General features: G+C 40.0%; 1 long non-coding RNA gene and 2 other non-coding genes across 4 annotated transcripts; all 3 read right to left on the bottom strand.

Annotated features, from left to right (window-relative positions):
* Positions 1-1,715: 1,715 nt before the first annotated feature.
* On the bottom strand, positions 1,716-1,822 carry LOC141636134 (small nucleolar RNA R71). The gene has a single exon (XR_012540767.1). It is a non-coding gene; the product is annotated as a small nucleolar RNA R71 (small nucleolar RNA).
* An 8,846-nt stretch (positions 1,823-10,668) lies between these two features.
* Positions 10,669-11,953, bottom strand: LOC141627212 (uncharacterized). Of its 2 annotated transcripts, none has more exons than XR_012536773.1 (3): positions 11,866-11,953; positions 11,442-11,537; positions 10,669-10,728 (listed from the first exon to the last, which is right to left on the bottom strand). It is a non-coding gene; the product is annotated as an uncharacterized LOC141627212 (long non-coding RNA). The 2 variants fall into 2 exon arrangements; XR_012536774.1 differs by lacking the exon at positions 11,866-11,953 and adding an exon at positions 11,658-11,692.
* A 9,731-nt stretch (positions 11,954-21,684) lies between these two features.
* LOC141636514 (small nucleolar RNA R71) lies at positions 21,685-21,791 on the bottom strand. The gene has a single exon (XR_012541120.1). It is a non-coding gene; the product is annotated as a small nucleolar RNA R71 (small nucleolar RNA).
* Between the last annotated feature and the right edge of the window lie 1,080 nt (positions 21,792-22,871).

Raw genomic sequence — 22,871 nt, 5'->3', positions numbered from 1 at the left:
TTTGCTGAGGTGTTTGCTCGATCGAGTGGTTTTAATACACTCGATCGAGAGGTTTCGCTGATTATGGGCTTTAAACAGCCCCTGTGTTGTTTAATTTCGCAAAACTTAAGTACTTTACTATTTAAACCTACGTTAACTAGGTTATTAGGATCGGATTTTTTTGATCTACTTTTCAATTATCAAACTTTTACTGCGTACTTCAATGCTCTCTACTGTAACTTTATTTCGGGATTACTTTCGCTTGAATTTTGTGTTCTTTACGCCAGATTCGCATCGATTGTAATTCTTTCTCTTCTCTTATTAATAATTAATCTCTTGTTGCTTTAATTCTTCGTTTCGTTACATTTATTCTTCTGCCCTAATTTACTTTTATGCAATTTATTGTTTATTTCATTATGTTTACGACTGGAATTTTATCTGCTGTTAGTTTAATTAGCGACATGAGTAGCTAAACCCCTTTCATGTTGGGATTAGGGGTCCGCGGTAGGAAAGTGACGATGTAGTAAATGAAACAGATGAAATAATTACGAGACTCTGTCACCATAGCAATTTAACTGTATTTATTCAACTTAGTTGAGTGCACACTTCTGCGTTAATCTTTAATCTGGCTAAAATTAATCGTAGATCGAAAGATTGGACTAAATAGGCCTGCTATGAACAGTAGATTACCCCGACGAGAATGAAAGTTAAGTTAGTGGTATTTTAGGATAGGAAGTGGATCGAAAGGACCTTTCAACATCCGTCTTACATTAATTCGTCTGAGTCATTTTACAATTTGAGTCACCTGGACTACCGTAGTGAACCGAAATCCTGACATGTCCCTCTCTATCTGATAGTTTTATCCTTTTTCTCTGCTTTTATTGCTCTTACCCTTTATTCCTCTTTCCTTTAAATCTCGTAGTTTAGATAACAAATCAAACAACCCCCCCCCATTTGTGACCAAATAGACGGACTTCTACAAATATCTTGCCTCCCTGCGGAGATCGACCTGACTTCCCTAGCTATATAGTTAGTTGAGTTAGTTTATTTTTGACAGGTATACGACAGACGTGTCAAATTTTGGTGCCGTTGCCGGGGAGGCAATTGTCCTATTTGTTGTTGTTCCGTTTATTTTATCTGTCTCAGGGAATTTTCATTCCTTGAGGCCGTTCTTATTATTTTCTTTTAGTGTTGTTTATGCCTGTGTCGATTGGGTTTGAATTAGTTTTGGTGATTGAACCGGAGAGATTATTCAAGCATAGACTCCATGTGCTACTAAGGAAATCACGAAAGGAAGACTTGAGTACTTTCGAGCCAGAGCTAGATCATTCTCTTTTCGCGGAAGACAGTCTGATTTCTACAGTAAAGATGTCAAAGCTTTCCAGTCATTCAGTGCCTAAAGCATCCTCTATTCCGAAGGGTTTCAATCTCCAGACTGAGGATGGTAATACATTCGATATCCGTCCTTCTTATATCAACACGGTGGAGAGGAATATCTATAGAGGTGTGGCGGTGAAGATCCGAGGAAGCATATGGAGACCTTTACCGACATCGTTCTACTATCCCCGCCACTAAGGGGGTAACTCAGACAAGATTAAGGAAGTTCTATTTCCTTTCTCTTTAGCCGATTGACCAGGAGTGGTCGATCGACTTGGACCGCACAAACTGGGGTTACAGATTGGGAATCTCTTGCTCTTGCATTTTACAAGACATATTTCCCTCCACAACGCACCAATTTGCTGAGGACCAAGATTACTAGTTTCAGACAGGCTCCCGATGAAAGTTTCTATGAAGCATGGTCACGATTCAAGAAGTTGGTGAGGTCTATCCTGCACCATGGTTTTGACCCATGGTTTCTAGCTAATCAGTTCTACAATGGGCTGTATGACGACCAGAGAGCCATACTTGATGCGGCATCTAGTGGAAGATTTCAGGAGAATACAGATGATGATAAGGGATGGTTCCTTATTGAAGAGATGGCGAATCACAGTGCTGAATATGGTAACCCGAGGGATGGGATTAGGACAGTTCATGCAGTTGATAAGCAGGTTTTGGCTCAGCTGGAGACCATGAATGCTAGGTTCGACAAGTTGGAATTACAAGCTACTGGGGAGCCTCAGACGGTCCATGTTCTTACTATGGGAGAGACCGTTTCATGTGAGAGATGTGGGAGTAATGATGGCCACACTGCTATTGGCTGTCTTGTAGAGAAGGAACAAGTCCTTGCCTTTCAGCAATATAGGCAAGGAGGGGGTTCCTATTAAAATAATCAAGGGGCACTCCATGCCAATCTGAGGTGGACTAGTCAGAATGTGCTCAATCCTACTCCTCCTCCGCACCAGCAACAGCCTTATGTCCCTCCACACAAGAATCAACAAGGCTTTCAAAAGCCCCCTTCTTTTACTCCTCCTAACCATGGTGCATCATCTTCCGGTGGGGTGAGTGAAATTGGTGAGCTTAAGTCTATGTTGCAAGCCTTCACGAAGCAGTGAAAATTGAGTGATCAACAGAAAGATGCGTCCATAAAGGCACTTGAAACTCAAGTTGCCCAATTAGCCACTAATCAGTCCACAAGAAAGCAGGGTCAATTACCGACTCAAAATGAGAAGAATCCACATGAGACGGTAAATTTCATCAATCTGAGAAGCGGTCGTTCATATGAGGGACCGGAAATGCAGAAATCAGACCCGAGGAGAGCTGTAACTGATGGTGAACCGTGTTCTGGCGAAGAAAATGAGCTCACGGCAAAGAAAGTGCTCGATCGACTGGTTTCAGGTGGTCGATCGAGCAGATTTGGGGACGAAAGTGGTCGATCGAGTGAATAGGAAAGGCAAAATGGTCGATCGAGTAGTTTTTCTACTCGATCGAGTGATGAGCAAAATGGAGTTGCTCGATCGAGTGAAAAAACTACTCGATCGAGTGGTATTGATGAAGATTCTACTCGATCGAATGGGTATATTGGTCGATCGAGTAGTTTCCATGACGGGAAGCTTATTCGAGAGCCTGTTAGTGCTCGTTTAAGCGATAAATCACCGGAAAGACCTCGTTCGAGAGGTAAGAAGCGTCCAAAGGATACAGAACTTGCTCCGGAAGATACACTGGAAGAGAGAAACAAGGGACTCGAGATACCTATCACGGTTCCCTTCCCGAGGCGGTTGCATAATACTAAGGCCAATCAACAATTCGGCAAATTTGTCGAACTTCTGAAAAGCTTGGAAGTCACTGTGCCGTTCACTGAGTTGTTGACAAAGGTATCCTCTTATCTTAAGTTTATGAAAGAAATTCTATCGCGTAAGAGGAGTATTAGTGATAGTGAGACCGTAGCTTTAACTGAGCTGGGGTCAGCCCTATTTTAAAATAAGTTACCTCCTAAGCAGTCAGACCCGGGTAGTTTTTCAATTCCATGTCATATCGGTAACTATTTGATTGATAATGCGCTATGCGATTTAGGCGCTAGCGTAAGTGTCTTACCGCTGTCTCTGGCTAAGAGACTTGGTTTGACAAAGCTGAGTTGCACTAACATGACAGTCCAGATGGCCGACCGTAGTATATCACGGCCACTAGGCATAGTAGAAGACGTACCTGTGAGGATCGGGAGGTTCTTTATTCCCGTTGATTTCGTTTTCTTAGACATCCCCGAAGATGCACACACCCCTATTATTTTAGGGAGACCATTTTTGTCCATTGCCCGTGTTGTTATAGACGTCGGGGGAAAGTTCGCGCTTATGTGGATGTGAACTACTCCCCTCCTACCGTTTCAAATGATAATTCATGCTCATGGAAGTTGAAGAGGACAGTCAATGTTGCTGAGGTGACGTCCTCTAGTCAGGAGCCCTTCAAGGGGCTACTGAATTGCATTGGGAATTAAACGGGGAAATGCCCCGTGTAACACTTTGTAATAGATAACTTTTGATTTTCCGTTGAATTTATTTTATTGCTTTTAATTAGGACAATTAGGTTATAGACTGCTTTTAGCGTAGATTTAAGACTATAGACTGTTCTCATGCGTATTTGGTATTTTGGGATATTTTTGCACGTAATTTTATGCAGGTTTGGGGAAGATTTACGCATTCCAAGGGTAGAATTGACGAAATTCAAGAGCTTACGCGAGGAAAGAGCTCGATCGAGCACTTTTTCCAGTCGATCGAGTAAAGTATTAAAGGGGATTTCTCGATCGAGTAGATTTCTAGTCGATCGAGTAGATGGAGCATCAAAGTGCTCGATCGAGTGGTTTAAAACCACTCGATCGAGTGAAATGAACAGGACGCAGGGAGCTTTTACTTTAAACTCTTTCTTTTTGCTTCTAATTTCATTGTTTCCCTAGTTTTCGTCTAACACTCCCCTAATTGCGATCAAATAACCCCCAAATCCCCATTTTCTTGCCCAAATTACCAAATCCGCCTCCTACAATATCTTGTTTGCATTTTAATCTTTCAAAGCCCCTTAATTTCCCCCTTGATTGTGCTCGTTTTCACGGCTTTAAAGAAGGGTTAGGGTTTGCGGTTTTTAGTTCAAAAAATCACTTCTTGTGCTTGCTTATTTGAAGATTAATTGCTTTGGTAGGATTTCTATCATCAAGTAAGCGATTCCTTCATCCTCTATGCATTTTAATTTCGTTTATTTTGAAATTTATGAGGAAAAATTGGAATTAGGGTTCGAAATCTTGCTTTAGTCGAATTTTTTCGACTTTACTTGCCTTTGGTTGCCCTTACTTGTCTTGTTTGGTGATCAATTCCCCTTCCTCACTGCTGTTGCATGCTTAATTCGATAATTCGATTTTTACATGATTTTTTTTTATATGGGTTCAGGATAGTCGATATTTTCGACTGTCACTTTGGTTATTGCTGCTGTAATTTGTCTAGCTAGCATCTTTGTTGCGATATTGCTGCTGATTGTAGACTGTTACCACACCCCTGTCGATGCTTAACATGCTTCTACTCGAATCTTGCGCGAATTTCCGCGATTAGGGCTGTTCAGTCGAAATTCTTGACTGTTAGACGGGTTTGCATGCCTTCCTGACCTAATTAACCTCAGTGTTGTTTACATGCTGTTGTTGTTGACTGTTATGCCCGCCTTATCGCCATTTACATGCTGCTTTTCGATTTTGTTTGAGGAATTGTTGGGAATTATGTGCCGTAGGTCGGAAATTTTCGACTGGTAGAGGAGTTTTTATGGTTTAACATGCTGATTTCCTGCTGTTTTAGCCTCTGTTAGCCATTGTTTTCTTATCATACCCCTTACCCTTTTGTTTACAGGATGGATTCTAGTTCTTTACCCTCTACTAGTTCATCCTCTAGCCCGTCTTTGTCTGAGACAGTGGCCCCTGCTGTTGCTACTGCCTCCACCTTAGTCACTACTGCAGCCCCAATGTTCCTAGTTTTAGCTGCAGGTACAGTTTTTGCTCCAGCTAGCTCTGCTGCTAGCTCAGTTCAGGCTGCCACTTCCTCTACGGTCACCACCACTGCTAGCACTGCTGCTAGTCCCTCTTCAGTGGTGACCACAGCAGCCACTACCTCTGCACCAGCCTCTACTTTTACACCTGTGGCGGACTCGCCAGCAGTCGCAGCTGCCTTTAGAGCAGCCCTGGTTCCTCATACCGTCGCTGCACGAGCTTCTGCTTTGAGTTCCAGAGGCCGAGGTCGTAGACAGTCCCGAGCTATGCCAGCTCCAGTCACCTTTACTTCCGCTCCTAGCACTTCTACAGCTGCTGCTGCTTCTACTTCTGGCACAGTCACGGTCCGAGGTGATACTTCCCTCGACCCTCACCCAGACTACCCGCAGGTACTTTTCGTTAATGCCTTACATCGTAAGAAATTCTATAACCTGCTTCGCTGTGTGCATGTACCTTCCCGATTTCTAGAGAAATCGGCACTTGAGAGACTCGGTATCTACGAGTTGGTTTGTGACTTACTACGGGGCTCGGGGATGGTCGGGCTCATCACTATGAGCGGCCGTACCTTTTTAGAGCTGAGCCTCGAGTTTCTCAGCTCTTTTACCTTTTCCCCCGGGGCACACGAGGCTGACCCCGATAGCTCTTCAGTGTCCTTCCGGTTGTTTAACCGGACCTTTCCGATGACACTAGGGGAGTTTGGTAGGTTACTTGACCTTTTCTCTACGGGCCTGACTGCTGCCCCGAGGAAGGTCTACCGTCAGCTTTGGCGGTGCTTGGCCCAGACCACCTTCAGGGAGCGGAAGCTCCATCAGGTCCACCTTCCCCCTGTCCGTTGTTTTCTTAGACTGATGGGGAGCACTATTTTCGGTCGAAAGGAGCCGAACAACATGACCAACACCGAGCTCTCCATCCTCGATGGTTACCTAAACATCGACTGCGAGGGTCCTTTTACCCTCAACATAGCTTATTTGACTGCCCAGTACCTTCTGAGCCAGGGGAAGAAGGAGACGGGAACCATTGCCTGCGGTGGCATAGCCACTATTCTTGCCCGTCGCCTTTTCCCCATTTGGCCTCGTGACCTGCAGTATCTCGAGGGAGAGAGGCTACTGAGTCTGGACGCCATGCTTTCTCAGCATTGGCCGACCCCAGACTACCAGACTTGGAAGATTGACGGCTCCTTGTCTGTAGACTTACCTTGTGACACTCTCCCCCGTCTTGAGCCCCTTCCTACTGTTGCTAGAGGCGCCCGTCTGCCACCACTACCTCACCTTCTCCTTCCACCCAGACCTACTCCTGCTGCACCCGCCGCCAAGAAGCGGCGTCTTGAGACCGGAGAGAGGTCTACACCTTTAGGGAGTGCCCAGCCTTCCACGGCTACTCTCGATCCGACCCATACTCCCACTACTACTACCACTCCTACTCCTACTCCCACTCCCGCTGACCAGACACAGACTGAGCCGGTCTTACCGGCTACTTTCGTACCACCTCCTCCCTTTGTGGCGCCCGCGGTCATGGATCAAGGGGGCGCCGTTTACGGTTTGATGCTTGAGATTGCAGCGCGTCAGGCTCGTATGGAGAGGGACATGGCTCTTGCCTTGCATCCTCTGTACGAGTACCACTTGCGGTGACACCGTCCGATTCCAGCGGGTTGGCCACACCCTTCCTTCTTCCGGTTCCCAGCTGAGGGGTACCCGGAGTCTGCTGACGAGGAGGAGGACGAGGACCCGGAGGTGGCAGTGGAGAGAGCTCGAGCTGAGGAGCAGAGGAGAAGAGAGGAGGAGAGAGACCCGGAGTTCAGGGTGGAGGAGATCCGTGACAGCAGTGACGACGACGATGACGAGTAGCTACTGGTCTACTCACTTCCCCAGTTTTCTGGCTGGTTTGGGGAAGTTCGTATTTTGTATGTATCTCTTACTCTTTTATTTTGTCTCCTTTATATTTATTGTTTTTTTATTGATTGGTTGTATATTCCGTTCCTTGTATATATCTCTTTGGTGTATCTTTGGAGGACAACGAGGGCGTTGTCCGTTTTGGTTTGGGGAGGGTATTGCATCCTTTTGAGTCTGCATTTGCATTTGTTTTGCATTCACGTTTATTTTTCAGCCTGCATTGTTGTTTATTTTCATAAAAAATCAAAAATCCAAAAAAAATTAGAAAATTTCAAAAAAAATTGATAAAAAAATTCACGTTTATTTTTGCATATAGGTTGAGTCGGAACGGTAGATTTCCCTGATGATAATGCACTATAACTTGTCTTTTTGCTTGAGCCCTGCACTTCTTTTGATAGTTATTAGCTTTGTCATACGCACAGTCTACGAGTTTCTGTTCAAATATAGCCGACTGTCTAGACTTGACCTGATAAATTGGCAAACTACTTGAAAAATTCTGAGTTTAGAGCCCATAACTGGTGACATTCATGACCAGTTCATTAGGAATTGAGAGTAGTACTCCTTGCATAGCATGTTCATTATTTTCGCACTTTTATGACATTCAATTTCTTGTCAAATGCACATATTCGGGTTTGTGGTTGGTGTCACATGTAGGGAGGTGCCTCCAAATTTCCCTTTCTTTATATTTTTCACCCATTTAGCTCCACATTAGCCAAATTTGCCTTTTTGACCCATCAGCTACATCCCAAACTAAGCCTGCCTAGTCAAGCTAGTTAGTATGTTCTTTTGTGGTATGATTTTCCGTTGCATTTTGGCCCGTATTTCTTGTTTGGAGTTGGTGTAAGTATAGAGGAAGGAGGAAAAGAAAGAGAAAAAAAAGAGAATAGAAAAAAAAAGAAAAAAAAACGTGAAAGTGAAGAAAAAGAAAAAAAAAAAAGAAAAAAAATGAAAAAAAGAATAAGGCTGAATCACGTGAACAGGAAAAAAAAAGAAGAAAGAAATTTTGGAAAAAAAAGTTGTTTGTTTCAGTTAGTTATTCCAGACGGTGTTTAAAAAAGGGAAGTTTGTGACCGTCTGACTCCTCCGTTTTATCCCATACTTTTTGAGGAGATTGTGTTTGAGTTTAGTAAGTTATGTGCCAAATGAAGAGGCACTTGTACTTAGTCTTTCAGTCAGTTGAGTTTTGGATGGTTTCATTATGGTCCTGTTAGGAACTAGCTTGACGCTTTTACCTCCACATTACCATAACTTGTTTTTCCTTTTCTCACCTGAACCTCACTATTCCCAAATTATTTTGTAAGCCCTCGGCTGTGACGGACATTATTGGTTGGAATGTGTGCATTAGTACTTGAATTGTGTTTCATTTTTGTTGCATGCATGCTATGTAGGACGCAGTTAGGTGAGTGACTGTCTTTTCTTCTCTCTTTTACATATAACATTCACCCTTTGCTTCATGAGAGAAGAGTGACCACGAGAGAGTCCAATTTTGTTGGTCTTGCAAGGTCGATAGGTTGGCTATATTTAATGAACGACTTATAATTCGTTTGCGTATTGACTGCTTAGCTTTAACTGTTAGTTTTTGTTGCATTAAATTGGTTCAAGTAGACAAGTTAAGCTAGCTCTGAGTTATCATTTCCGTTCCATTAGTTTAGTTTAGAGTTTACTCGAGAACGAGTAAAGGTTCGGTTTGGGGAGATTTGATACGTGCATAATATATAGTCTTTTTAGCCTGTTTCAGCACGCATTTCTATGCATTTCTATACTGTTTTTATGGTATTTTGCCCCGAATTGGCTACTTTGGTTCGTTTTATCTATTTTGTAGAAATAAACGCGAAAGTAGTGGAATCGTACTCTTTTTCGTCCTTTTTGCATGCATTTAGAGGAGACGGGATTTTTCCAGAGTGAGATACTGCACTTGAAAGCGTCATGGCACGGATTACGAGGCATTTAGGCGCGGACTTGAGCTGAAATGAAGACCAAGAACTCGATCGAGCAGTTTAATCACTCGATCGAGTGATTTTTACGTCCAAGATTGGTTGATCGAGTGGTTTTCCACTCGATCCTTAGCCTGCAGAAAGACCAGTTACTCGATCGAGTAACTTTCTACTCGATCGAGTAGATTTGCTGAGATGTTTGCTCGATCGAGTGGTTTTAATCCACTCGATCGAGTGGTTTCGCTGATTATGGGCTTTAAAAAACTCGTGTGTTGTTTAATTTCGCAAAATTTAAGTACTTTACTATTTAAACCTACGTTAACTAGGTTATTAGGATCGGATTTTTTTGATCTACTTTTCAATTAACAAACTTTTACTGCGTACTTCATTGCTCTCTACTGTAACCTTATTTCGGGATTATTTTCGCTTGAATTTTGTGTTCTTTACGTCGGATTCGCATCGATTGTAATTCTTTCTCTTCTCTTATTAATAATTAATCTCTTGTTGCTTTAATTCTTCGTTTCGTTACATTTATTCTTCTGCCCTAATTTACTTTTATGCAATTTATTGTTTATTTCATTATGTTTTCTTTGGAATTTTTCTCTTTGTTAGTTTAATTAGCGACATGAGTAGCTAAACCCTTTTCATGTTGGGATTAGGGGATCTACGGTAGGAAAGTGACGATGTAGTAAATGAAACAGATGAAATAATTACGAGACTCTGTCACCATATCAATTTAACTGTATTTATTCAACTTAGTTGAGTGCACACTTCGAGTTAACCTTTAATCGGCTAAAATTAATCCTAGATCGAAAGATTGGACTAAATAGGCTCGCTATGAACGATGGAGATTACCCTGACGAGAATGAAAGTTAAGTTAGTGGTATTTTAGGATAGGAAGTGGATCGAAAGGACCTTTCAACATCCGTCTTACATTAATTGCGTCGAGTCATTTTTGGTGAGTCACGGACTACCGTAGTGAACCGAAATCCCGACATGTCCCTCTCTATCCGATAGTTTTATCCCTTTTTCCGCTTTTATTGCTCTTACCCTTTATTCCTCTTTCCTTTAAATCTCGTAGTTTAGATAACAAATCAAACAACCTCCCCCCCCCCCCCCATTTGTGACCAAATAGACGGACTTCTACAAATATCTTGCCTCCCTGCGGAGATCGACCAGACTTCCCTAGCTATATAGTTGGTTGAGTTAGTTTATTTTTGATGTATACGACAGACGTGTCAAACCACAACAAAGACATCATATATATATATATATATATATATATATATATATATATATATATATATATATATATATATATATATATATATATATATATACTTACAAGGAGTTAAATTTACATGAACTAATCAAAGATTCCCTAACTTCAACAAATTTTTTACTAATAAGCTGATCTAAACTCTGAGTATCATGCATTTCTATTTTCTAAGACGTATTTGCCCAACATGTCCTTTACCTCGTCTATATCTACACTTGAGTACTGCTGAATCTCTGGTGACGGGTTGATTACATACTGCGGAAAAAACAAAGACAAGACATTATTGTAACAACATCAAATACTGCATAGCAACATCATGGTATAGCAGCAAGCAAGACAACATCAGCTCTAATTTAAAAAAGTAATAAACACATTATTAAACGCGAAAGTGACAGTTTGCCCCCTTAACTTTGTTCAATGGTAAAATAAGTCCCCTTAAGTTTCAATTGTAGCAATCAAACCCCTTAACTTTAGTCAAAAGTGCAATTAAACCCCATTACTTGATTTTTCATGAAATTCCACCAAAATTCATTTTTATAACCCAATTTAATAAATATACATTTAATTTTTATAACCTTATAAATTTTATACAATTTATAATTATAATAAGTAATATTTTTTTTATAATTTTACAATTTTAGACAATTTATTATAAATGTAAGAATAGTTGATCAAATTTTATCAAATTTTTATTTTTTTATTATAGATGAATGTAAAATAATAATTAATCACGTATAAATTAATAAAGTTAAAATTAGTAATTTTTATGTATAATTAGTTGTATAATATAAATATAAAATGAATTTTTGTTGAGATTTAAGTGAAAAATAAAAATTGGGGTTAAATTTCACTTTTTGTTAAAGTTATGGGGCTTGATTGCTACAATTAAAAGTTAAGGGGGCTAATTTCACCATTGAACAAAGTTAAGGGGGCTAATTGCCACTTTCGCGCATTACTAAATTACTAACCTTTTCTGGAATAAGGATATATCTTCGCCTAATAATCTCCAACATGAACCGACAAACGTAGTATCCACATTGTATGCTATCCGGCTGGCGAGGGGCCTATTATTACATTAGAACAAATAGACGAGAGAAGGCTCACATCAGAATCTTGAACTTTAGGTATTGTATTAGTATTAAACACAGATTTTTGCACTTAATGTATTGTATTTGAGCACGTACCCCTGTTATCGTAATAAAATCAGGGCCATCATCAGAATGTTTCGTGGGTTGATCCTGCTCGTTAGCTCTTCTCTTCTCAAGGCCTTTTTTTTTTTTTTAAAAAAAAAGAGGCAGACACTCATTTTTTTAGGGGCAAAAAAGAGCTTTTTGCTATAAATAAAAATTGAAACTTAATGTTATTATAAATAAATAAGTATTATAAACTTACTTATTAATCAAGCGCTTAAAAGTCTCGCTTGGTGGATTATGTAAAGAGTCCAACCAAAAAACTTTCTTCTTTGTCGGCATGATGGCTGATAGCACCCAATGAGTCCTACATCAAGAGACATCATCATTATTAACAAGTACATATATTAGTTATGAAAATGCAATTGTATAGGGGGAAACGTAATATTAATTTGTTTATTACCCTTTTTCATTATAAGCGGCAAAAATCAGCTTCTTGGTTGTCGCCAATTGCTGAGCAATATAATCTACCCGTTCTTCGAACGAGTATGCCGGAATAAATAAAGATAAAACATAGGGGCACAGGAATCCGTATTGATCAGATGGAATCTTCTTCTCGGGGATCACTCTCAATTTTAATATCCTACATTATTACGGTATTAATTCCGGTATTTAATTAAAACACTATCTAGGAGTCAGAATATTAGAATATGAAATTATTTATTAAGAAACTTACTTCATCCAAACAAATAGGTGTGCCACATCAATCTGGTCTAGGTCAGCCCAAATGGCTAGCATATCCCATGACATAAGTGCTTCACGCTCAACCCCTAGAATATCCTCCTCGAGCGGAATAATTATCAATTGCTCGGTTGCTATGCGACGGCAAGCCTCCTCATGCAGTTTCCTCATCGTCGCCGTTCTTACTTTTTGCATGTAATCCTTCCCAGTATATTGTGTGGAGTTTAAACTCCTAACTTCTTTCAGGTCGGGGAAATAATGATTCTTTGATTTTGTGTTACTACCACCAGCCTACACATGTAGATAATTAAAATAATAAAAAATCCAAACGTAACATATCCTAGTTGGAGTAATAAAAATAAAAGCGTACTTAACTAAATACCTCGTCAACCTGCTCTTTCAATGATGAGGTAGTAGTAGCAGGTATGACTGGGGACTTAGGCTTATCAGTCTTTTTTGTCCCCTACACAAAATTACCATGCATGCTTTTTAGAAATACAGACAAAATATAAGGGAGCGAGGTTTTACAAAAAATGGAGAAGTTAATTAAATACCTCATCAAGTTGTTGTCTGGACGAGGTAGTTGGCATGTCCGGGGACTTAGGCTTATCCGCCTTAGCCGGCTTTTCTGTTCCATACATACAAAAAATTTCCATGCTTTAATTTTTAGAAATACAGAAACAAAAAAAATTAAAGGGAGGTTTTCATAAAAATATAAGGAACTGTAAGACCTGACTACTAAAGAATCACAATAACCACTGATGTTAATCATATTTAAGGATTAACAAATACTTTCCTTGAGTATTTAACTTATGAATCTTCCAGATAAAATTTTAACGAATGACTCTTCTTACTGGACTCTTCTTACTGAACTGTGTGACCGGGACTATCAAAGATCAGCAATACATAATGCTTTGAGACTAAATAACAACAATTTAGTATGACATCCCCAAGATTCTGAACTGTTGCATTCATAATGTCACGGAAGAGAGGGATACGTATATGGTATACGACTACGCGCAGCTGTAAAGGCATTAGTAAGATCACAAGAATTGGAGGATTTTACAGGAATAGAAATAGAAAGATTCATTTTCATTCTACTAGGATTATTAAAATCTTTCCGAAGACAGAAAAGCTTTGGAGGGAGAACGTCATTGTTGTATCCATTTTCATTCATTTTCCTTCTTTCTCCATTACCCTTGCCTTTCCTCTTATGTATCCAAAAAATGAATTAAAGGTAGCAATTAGGAAGATTAGGTTTTAGAGCTCTAGCATTAGATATTTTGTTGGTACAATTATTAGTAAAACAATCTCATACAAGACTTGAAGACTAATATGAATTAGTTTAATTGTTTTTCCTCTTACCATGCAGTTTGGGTAACTACTGAAATTAATGTTTAATTAGTGGTGATGCAGCCTAAAATAATTCGAGTTTAGCCTAAAAATGGAGAAGTTAATTAAATACCTCATCAAGTCCCCGGACATTAGGCTTATCCGCCAAAGCCGACTTTTTTGTTCTCTACAAAAAAAAACATATAAATTTAACATATAAAAACATTCAACAATTAAAAATGTAACATATATATAAAGGTATTTCTTCTAACCTCAACTGCTTTCGGCTGCTGAGGCGGAGACGACCGAGCCAAGTAGATGTGAGTTTCAGGCCATTGGATGAAACTCCCAACCACATCTCCCATAATGGTAATGTCGTCACGAACTGGGACAGACAGTTGAAAGTTTTCATGGCCTGGAAAGACTGTAGTTATCTCTACTTTTCTATGGTTCGGCAAAAGTTTTTCGCCATGAACTACAGTTACCGCTGCTGATTTGGTGTGCATTTCTACGAGACCCCGGCCAACACGCACATTTGTATTTTCAAATTTAGGGTCAGCAAGAATAACTACTACCCTCTTGTTTACGGCCTGAAGAATATACACATACATTATTATATCCCAAAATTTAATAGAATTCATATAAACTTAACTAATTAAACACTTCATGTATGCATACCTTACTGAAAACAGGGAACTGACTTGAAGGGGATGTATGCTGTTTTCCATCAGCCGTCTTCTCAAGTTGCATCTCCTTTTCAGACCCATTATTTACCTAATAAAATTAACCAATGGCACGATGTCAGAAGTTATAGCATTAGAGTTGGCAGGGAACACCTCCCCTGATCTTACCCAAAAAAAGAAAGAAAAGAAAAATAAGGAAGTATTAGGTGGTACCTGATCGGCTTTAGTTATTTGACAAAGAAGCATTAGGTACCTGATCTTTCTGAATCTCGTTGACCGATACTTCCTTCTCATGTATTGCCAAGGTAGTAGTGTTCTCGGCCTCTTGACCAATCTGTTGTATCTTATTACCCCCTTTACAAATGACATCCTCCATCATCTTCACTTCTTCTTCGGAAAGCTTGCCTCCAGCATTCAACTTTAGTAGTACTGATGCCATTAACTGAAGCTGCGTGCCAAGAATGTAATGTGTCAGCAATTTTTATCCCAACAATAACATGTGAATTGAACTTAAATAAAAATAATAGAATAAATGGTACCATGTCAGCCTTCTCAGACTTAGTCTTCCTTTTCTTCTTTATCGGGGCAGTTGTCCCATAATATTTCGTTACTCCAACCTGTAACGGGACACCCCTCAAACGACCTGGATGTTCGGGTCGGCCGATCGCTCTAGCAAGAACGTCATTACGACCACTGGGAGTGAATTTCCCTTCTTCTACCTCTTTCAATACGTTGTCCTATAATATATTAAATAAACTTCAAATTATATTTGTGACTAAAATAATAAAGTTAGTAATGAACTCGTCTTAATAAAATAATGCTTACTATGTTGGCCAACACTTCCTCATCATATTTGTCACGCGACCGGGATCCTTTAGGCGTGTGCCCTTCTTTATAAGTTACATGCCGATCCACCTCTTTTACTCCCTTTGCCACCTACACATTAACATGGTAACATTTATACATGTAAATTTGTATCAATGCAAGTCCAAGTGTGATTAAAAAAATAAAGTCTCACAGGGGAATAATGCATGCTACTTACGGGGTTCTCTTCTATCTTTCTGTAACCGCCTCAAGAACCATACCATTTCCCCTTCTTGCATGAAATGTTAGCACTATTTCTTCTGCTAACGGTCTTCAAATAATTATATAAAAGCGCAAGTAGATGAGATAAGAAAAAGATTATATAAAGGACTCATTAATTAAAAAAATGATAGGTAAATCGTTAAAAGGCGAGGATATTTAACCTGAAACTTCTCAGTAGTTCTCATCTTTTTGAAAAGATCCCATTGTTCCTGACTGATGGTGGGACACTTATTTTCCGGTGGGCTCTTACGCATCTCCCCCGTTGCCTTGTCCACATACAATCAATCCCTAGCAACGTTACACCTCCCGCGCTTTGTGGACATCCGCCGCCTTATGCATTAAATACTTATCATGGCTTTCATCGGGTATAATAAAGCCTTCCTTTACACGAGCCAAGTATAACTCCGCCAATTTTGGATTCAAACTTCTAACATCATCTAAATGGATAGGCACAAACTGTCATGTGCAACATCCAATCCAACTGGAGAAATAACCCGCATTTGGGCCAGTAGGGAAACTCTTCGAGCTCCATGTTATTTCCATCGGCTCTTTAGCGGCTATAGCTGCAAGGACTTTCGGGCACTTCGTAGCACCCCTCTCACCAGGCTTATTATCCTCAGGCTTATTATTCTTTTGACTTCTTTTCCGTTTTTCACCCATGATAATCCTAAAACCCAAATATGAATGATATAGGAAATGAACAACTTAACAACGTACATGTAGAGTATTATCTAAAACCCTAATCCCTAATAGGAATGAAAATTTAAAACAACAGATTGAGCTTCTAAAATCCTAAACCCTAATAAGAGGAGTGAAGTAGATGATGCGGGATGATAAAGATAACAAAGAAGACAAAAAACAAACAGATGCATGAAAAAGAAAAAAGATGATCGTCTTAAAACCCAAATGACGAAACACAAAATTAAAGTGAACATACCTGTTGATGATGATGATAAAGAGAACGAGCAGGATGATAAGGGAAGGCAACGGAATCTGGGTGTCGGAAATTGGGCGACGACCGGCAACGATAATGTAGAAAGCGAGGAAGAATTAACTCAGGATACCAACGGTTGAATTGGTGTTGCTTTATTGTGTATTGTGTGTGTATGTGTTTGTAAATTAGTTTTTTATTAAGACAGACTATTGACAACGGGTTATAAAAGCAAAACCGTTGTTATATGTCAATAACAACGGGTCAATATAAGTCAACCGTTGTCAAAACTTTATTATAACGGTTAAAATATACCCGTTGTAATATATTTTCACCAAATTTGCGCCAAAATGAAATATGTCAAAAAAATCAATGACAACGGGTAGAGGTACTACAACCGTTGTTGAAAGTAATAACAACGGCTAATTTAACTATAACCGTTGTTGAAAGTAATAACAACGGGTAATGTAACTATAACCGTTGTTGAAAGTATTAACAACGGGGTAATTTAAAAATAACCGTTGTTATTGTTGAACCTTTTTTTTTAAAAAAAATTACTGTAATTCCATTACAGTCCAAACCTGTAACAATATATACATATCTGAATGTGAGAGAAGCACCATATACTGCAACATTATTCAGTAATTTCAACACCAGCATCCACATCTAATAATAAGATCAAGAACATAAGACAACACCAGCATGAATGCATACTGCATATCTAAGCTACAGGATTTACCATGCCATGTAAATTTGGGAATTTTTATTTAACAATGACCATTATTGATTTACTAACAAATTAAACCATCAAATTATTGGTCTGAAAATGACTCAAAATTAAACCATCAAATTATTGATTTACCAATAAATTAAACCATCAAACTATCTCAGGATCGGGGACGTTTCTTGGATGTCATAGTTTCTTCGTTAACCCAAATACCTTCACCATGGTCATCACGCATATAGATGCTTTCAGTGTCCTCATGATCAGTGTCAACATCGTCGAAATAAGATACAGTGGTAGAGTGATCTATTCCCTAAAAAACGACATCCTGATCATCATCACCATTATCGGATGGACTACTCCTTCTACTCCTTATAGACAGTACAACAGAACACTTCTTATCCATAGGATCGGTGACATAGAACACTTGTTTAGCTTGGGATGCCATTATGAAAGGATCATCCTTATTATTGCCAACCTTACCCAGATTAACCAACGTAAATCCCGTCTTATCCTTTTGGACACAATGGATGTTGTTATCAACCCAGTTACATTGCAACAAAGGCATTGTGAAATCAATGTAATCTAGTACCAATATTTCTTGAATAACACCATAATAATGGCATTTTCCCCAAATAGGCTTTTTATCTTTTGAAGTAGCAAAGTGCATTGCCTCAAATTCAGAACTCACACCACTATTTTGCATTGTGCTCAACTCATCTTACTCGCGGGTGTAAAAAGTATATCCATTAATGGCAAAACTGTTGTAAAAGGTGACCCTGGCATTTGTACCTAAACCAAGACGTAGTAACCTAGGAGAGATGTCATCACCAGTTTGATCCGTACACTCTAAGACAATATTCCTAAACCACTCTGCAAACGTCTTTGTATGCTCGTTCGCAATCCACTTCTCGGTCTTGTTTGGGTGATCGTATTTGAGCTCATCTTTGTGTTGTTGAATATAAGGTTGTACCTCATCTTCGTTGTTTAGCACATACGTGTGTGCTAAATGCAACATTTCACGTGTCACAATTTTTTCAACCCGGCCCCTAATACCTTTTCCGGTCATCCAGTCACTATGACGATTCTTAGGAACGCCAATCAACTCCTCAGGGGAGAGATGAGCGTAACAATATGAAAGAGCTTCGTCTAAAATAGCGCGTTCAGCAATACAACCTTCCGGACGATACCGATTAGATGTATAGTCCTTGTAGACTTTCATCAATCTTTCGGTATCTCAAGTACACGGGCCCAAGGTACAAAATCTCCCTAACCAAGTGAATGGTCAGATGAATCATGATAGTGAAGAAAGAGGGTGGAAAATACATTTCCAACTGACAAAGAGAGGTTACAACGAGGTCCTGCAATGAATCCGCGTCATCGGGATCGATGACTTTCTCGCATATGGACTTGAAGAAGAGACAGAATCTAGTTATAGCATATCTTACCTTTTCAGGTAAAATGGAACGAATAGCCACAGGTAGTAATTGTTGCATCAAAGTGTGACAATCATGTGACTTTAACCCGGTGAGTTTTAGGTCTTGCATCGACACTAGGCTTTTGATGTTCGACGAATAACCATGTGGCACTTTAATTCCATTCAAGCATGCACATAACTCTTTTTCTCATTCCGTGAAAGGGTATAAGTGGCGGGGCGGTAAAAATGTACGATTACCTCTCTTCGTGGTGCCAACTCTAGCCTAATACCCATCATTTTCATATCTTCCCTAGCTGCGGCGTTATCCTTTGTTTTACCAGGAACATTCAGAAGGGTATTGATAATATTATCACGGCCATTTTTCTCAATGTGCATGAAATCGAGGCAATGCGACCTTGGTCAGGCCAATATGGAAGTTTATCAAAAAATATGGATCTTTTCTTATACCCACGAGTAGACAATTTAGAGCCGCTCTTCTTCCCATAATCTATCTCAATATGCTTTACTTTCTGATAAACTTCATGCCCACTCAAAATTCTAGGAGGTTGACGAAGTTCTTGTCTTTCATTGAATGCTTTCTGCATCTTGCGATAACAATGGTCATGATACAAGAACCTCCTATTTCCCATATACACATACTTACGAGAAGACTTCAAGTATTCAGACTCGATATCCTCCCCACACAATGGACAAGCCTCTTTCCCATGAACTGTGTGCCCTAAAAAGGTCGCCATAAGCCGGATAGTCTGTTATTGTACACAATAACATCGCTCTCAAATTGAAAGTTTCGTTCTTATATGCATCAAATACTTCTATCCCACTATCCCACAACAATCGCAAATCATCTAGAAGAGGTTCCAAATATAAATCTATATCATTTCCAGGTTGTTTAGGGCCGGAAATTAACAACGACAAATGCGTGTCTTTTATATGATGTTTTACATCCTGTTTTACACACATTTCAGAGCTCATTTTAGTAGTGTATGCTACTATTCTCCTTATTTCCGTCTACTTTCGTGTTTTTGTACATTATTGCAGAAATGTGAAGAATTCAACGGAAATTGAGCTAAATCCGTCCCTGAGTATCCTGCATTGCATTTGACGTGAAGAATTCACTTAAGGAACGAGCTTGGTGCGCGTTTCAAGGCCCAAAAGACAAATCCACGAGATTATAGAAGCCAACTATCAGCTACTTCGGTCGATCGACCACTGCCTTTAGTCGATCGACCAACCTGTGGGTTCCAGTAGCTATTGTTCAGCTCAGGGCAGTCGATCGACCGCCATGCTTGGTCGATCGACCAAGACGCTAATCAGACGTGAATAAGAAGATCGAGGAAAAGCAAGCCCATTGTGTTTAGGTTTTGATAATAAGTATTACGTATATTTTCTATATAACGTAACCTAGAACATTCAGAAAAGGAGGAAGTTCTTATTCAGTTTTCAATTCCGTTTAGTTTGAGTTTATTAATTAGGGTTCGAGGATTACTTCGGTATTGAATACAATTCACTGTTGCATTCGGCTTTGTTCTTTTCCTTCGTAATTCACACGGTATTCTCTGGTTTTATTCATTTATTTTGCATTCATTCGTAGTTGTAGAATTGCTAGATCAGTTTCCCCAAAGCTGAATTGCCGTCTTATGTTAATTGTTTATTTTACCGCATTAATCATGAATTCTGTAGTTTATTTAGCCAATTTTATTGTTGCCTTTAATTTCAGTATGAGTAGCTAAATTTCTTGTGCTAGGATGTAGGGGAACTGTAGGATTAGGCGGTGTAGAATTAACATGGACTGAAATCGCGTGTCAGTCGATCGACCGCCATACCTGGTTGATCGACTGGCCACGTGAGGTTTTTCCTTCGTTTTAATTGTTTTAATTCTTTATTTGACGAATCGAGTGCACACGACTATTTGAATGTTTAGGATGTGACTGACCCATTAGATCGAGAGATAGGGACAGTTGTTAGATCACCAATTAAAATGACTAAACTATGCTGAGATCGAAAGATAGGTAAAGTTTAGATTATTAGTCACTTTTCAGGATGAGAGTTAGTATTAGTGATATTAGGGACTTATAGCGAGATCGAAAGATGCTATCTGTAAAGAGTGGACCGAGAGGACCTCTTATTTTCCCGCCTCATGTGTTTGATTTAGACCGACTTAGTTTGTTGCCGCCGAAACTATAGTGAACCGACCATCCTAGTACCCTTCTTTATATTTGATTTAATATATTTCTTTAGTTTAATTTTTATTGTTATTAGCTATAGACCAAATCAAACCAACCCCCACTCTTGTTACTTTAGACTAAATTTAGACAACTTTTAGTTACATTCGCCTCCTTGTGGTTCGACCCTGTTACCACAAGCCTAGGTTAGTTTTAATAGGAATTATAAATATTATTTTTGGTGCTCACAACGACGGGTATCTAATTTTGGCGCCGTTGTCGGGGAGGCAATTGTTCTAAGTTTTAGTTGTTTTTATTTTAGTCTGTTTCTTAGTTTAAGGGACATCCGTTCCTTAAACTTTTCTTATATTCTTTTTGTAGTTTCTTCTTATGCGCAGGACACAGGGTGGTGAATTAGTACCTTTCAATCCTGAGATTGAGAAGACCTTGCGTGAGTTGAGACGATCATCTAGGATATTGCCGAGAGAGGAAGAGCTGAGTACTCTGTCTAGTTACTACGAGAACGAATTGTTCGAAGAAGACCCACCTACATCTCCTGGTTCTACCTCTTTAGCTGAGACAGTCACATCTCTGGAAATTCTAGTCATGGCTGAAGAAGCAACTATAGCAAGTCATTCTGAGCCGACATCTGCAAATCTATACAAGGGGTTCGAATTACCTGGAGCTGATAGGAAATTCGAACCGAAGCCTTCCTATATCAACTTAGTTAAGAGGAACCGATTCGGGGTCTGCAAATGAAGATGCAGCCAAGCATATGGAGATATTTATCGATTATTTTCGCTCTATACCCCACCGACCGGTGTGACCCAGGACCAGATAAAGGAGACCATGTTTATATTCTCACTCCGTGATGCTGCAAGGGAGTGGTACAGAGATCTGGATCGAGCCGCTCATGGGATCACCGACTGGAATTCTTTGTCCTTGGCATTCTACAAGAAATACTTCTCTGCCTCGAAGACGAATGCCATTAGAGCTCAGATCACGAGCTTTAAACATGGACCTGATGAGAACTTTCATGAAGCATGGGTCCGTTTCAAGAAGCTGGTGCGAACTATTCCGCACCATGGGTTCGAAAAATGGAGTCTTTGCAATCAGTTCTATAATGGGCCGTATGACGATCAGAGGGCTATTTTGGATGCTGCAGCCAATGGCCGATTTGCTGAGAATATGGGAGAGACTAAGGGGTGGAAGATCATTGATGACTTAGCCACCCATAAAGCTGAATATGGGAATTCGAGAGGCAATCGGAGGAGGTCTTTGAATCCCCTCTCGTAGTCGCATTAGAGGCTCTCACGGCGAGGTTTGACAAATACGAGTTGGGAGGAGCTTCAAAAGGAGGGATGTATCATGTGAATCTTTGTTTCGAGACGGTCCTTTAAATGCCTCGTAGAAGATGTGGAGCTGAGGGACATGTCTCAGAAAATTGTCCTAGTCCCTTCGAGTCTTGTGCTGCCTTTCAACATTACAGGCAGACAAACACGTACTATGAGCCGAATGTCCATCCTAACTTGAGGTGGAGTAGCCAGAATGTCCTGAATCCGACTCAACCTCCGCAGCAGCAGCAAGCTTATGTGCCCCCTCACAAACAACAACCATATCAAAAACCTCCCTATGTGCCGCACCAGCAACAATCTCAAAATTCTGACTTTGCTGAGTTGAAGAATATGTTGCAAAAGGAGTCCCAAGCTAGAGAGGCCGGAATGAAACTACTAGAGAGCCAAATTGCTCAATTGGCTAGCAAGAGTACAACTCGAGCTCCGGGACACTTACCGACTCAAACTGACCAGAAAAAGACCCTAAATGCCATTACTTTGAGGAGTGGGTCTACCCTGGAGAGGCTTGCCATGGTAGAGGACGCTGATGAAAAAGATGGGGCGAAACCGAATTAGAATAAAGCTGTAACAAGTAATAGCAAGAAAAAGGCGTCTACCAGGTATATCAGTCGATCGACTGATACACCCAGTCGATCGACTGAAGTGCGAGTTACAGGAGCTTCTGGTACTGTCGAATCCGGTCGATCGACTGAGCAACATGGTCGATCGACCGAGGGCGCTGCTGATATTGAACAATTTCGTCCTCCAATGCCCGATAATCTGAGGGATCACTTGTTTCGGGGTACGACAACTCCGAAAGTATTGGGGCAAGACCCG

Source organism: Silene latifolia, chromosome Y (assembly GCF_048544455.1).
Source record: "Silene latifolia isolate original U9 population chromosome Y, ASM4854445v1, whole genome shotgun sequence".
Lineage (NCBI taxonomy): Eukaryota > Viridiplantae > Streptophyta > Magnoliopsida > Caryophyllales > Caryophyllaceae > Silene > Silene latifolia.
This window is presented reverse-complemented; position numbering and strand designations above follow the sequence as displayed.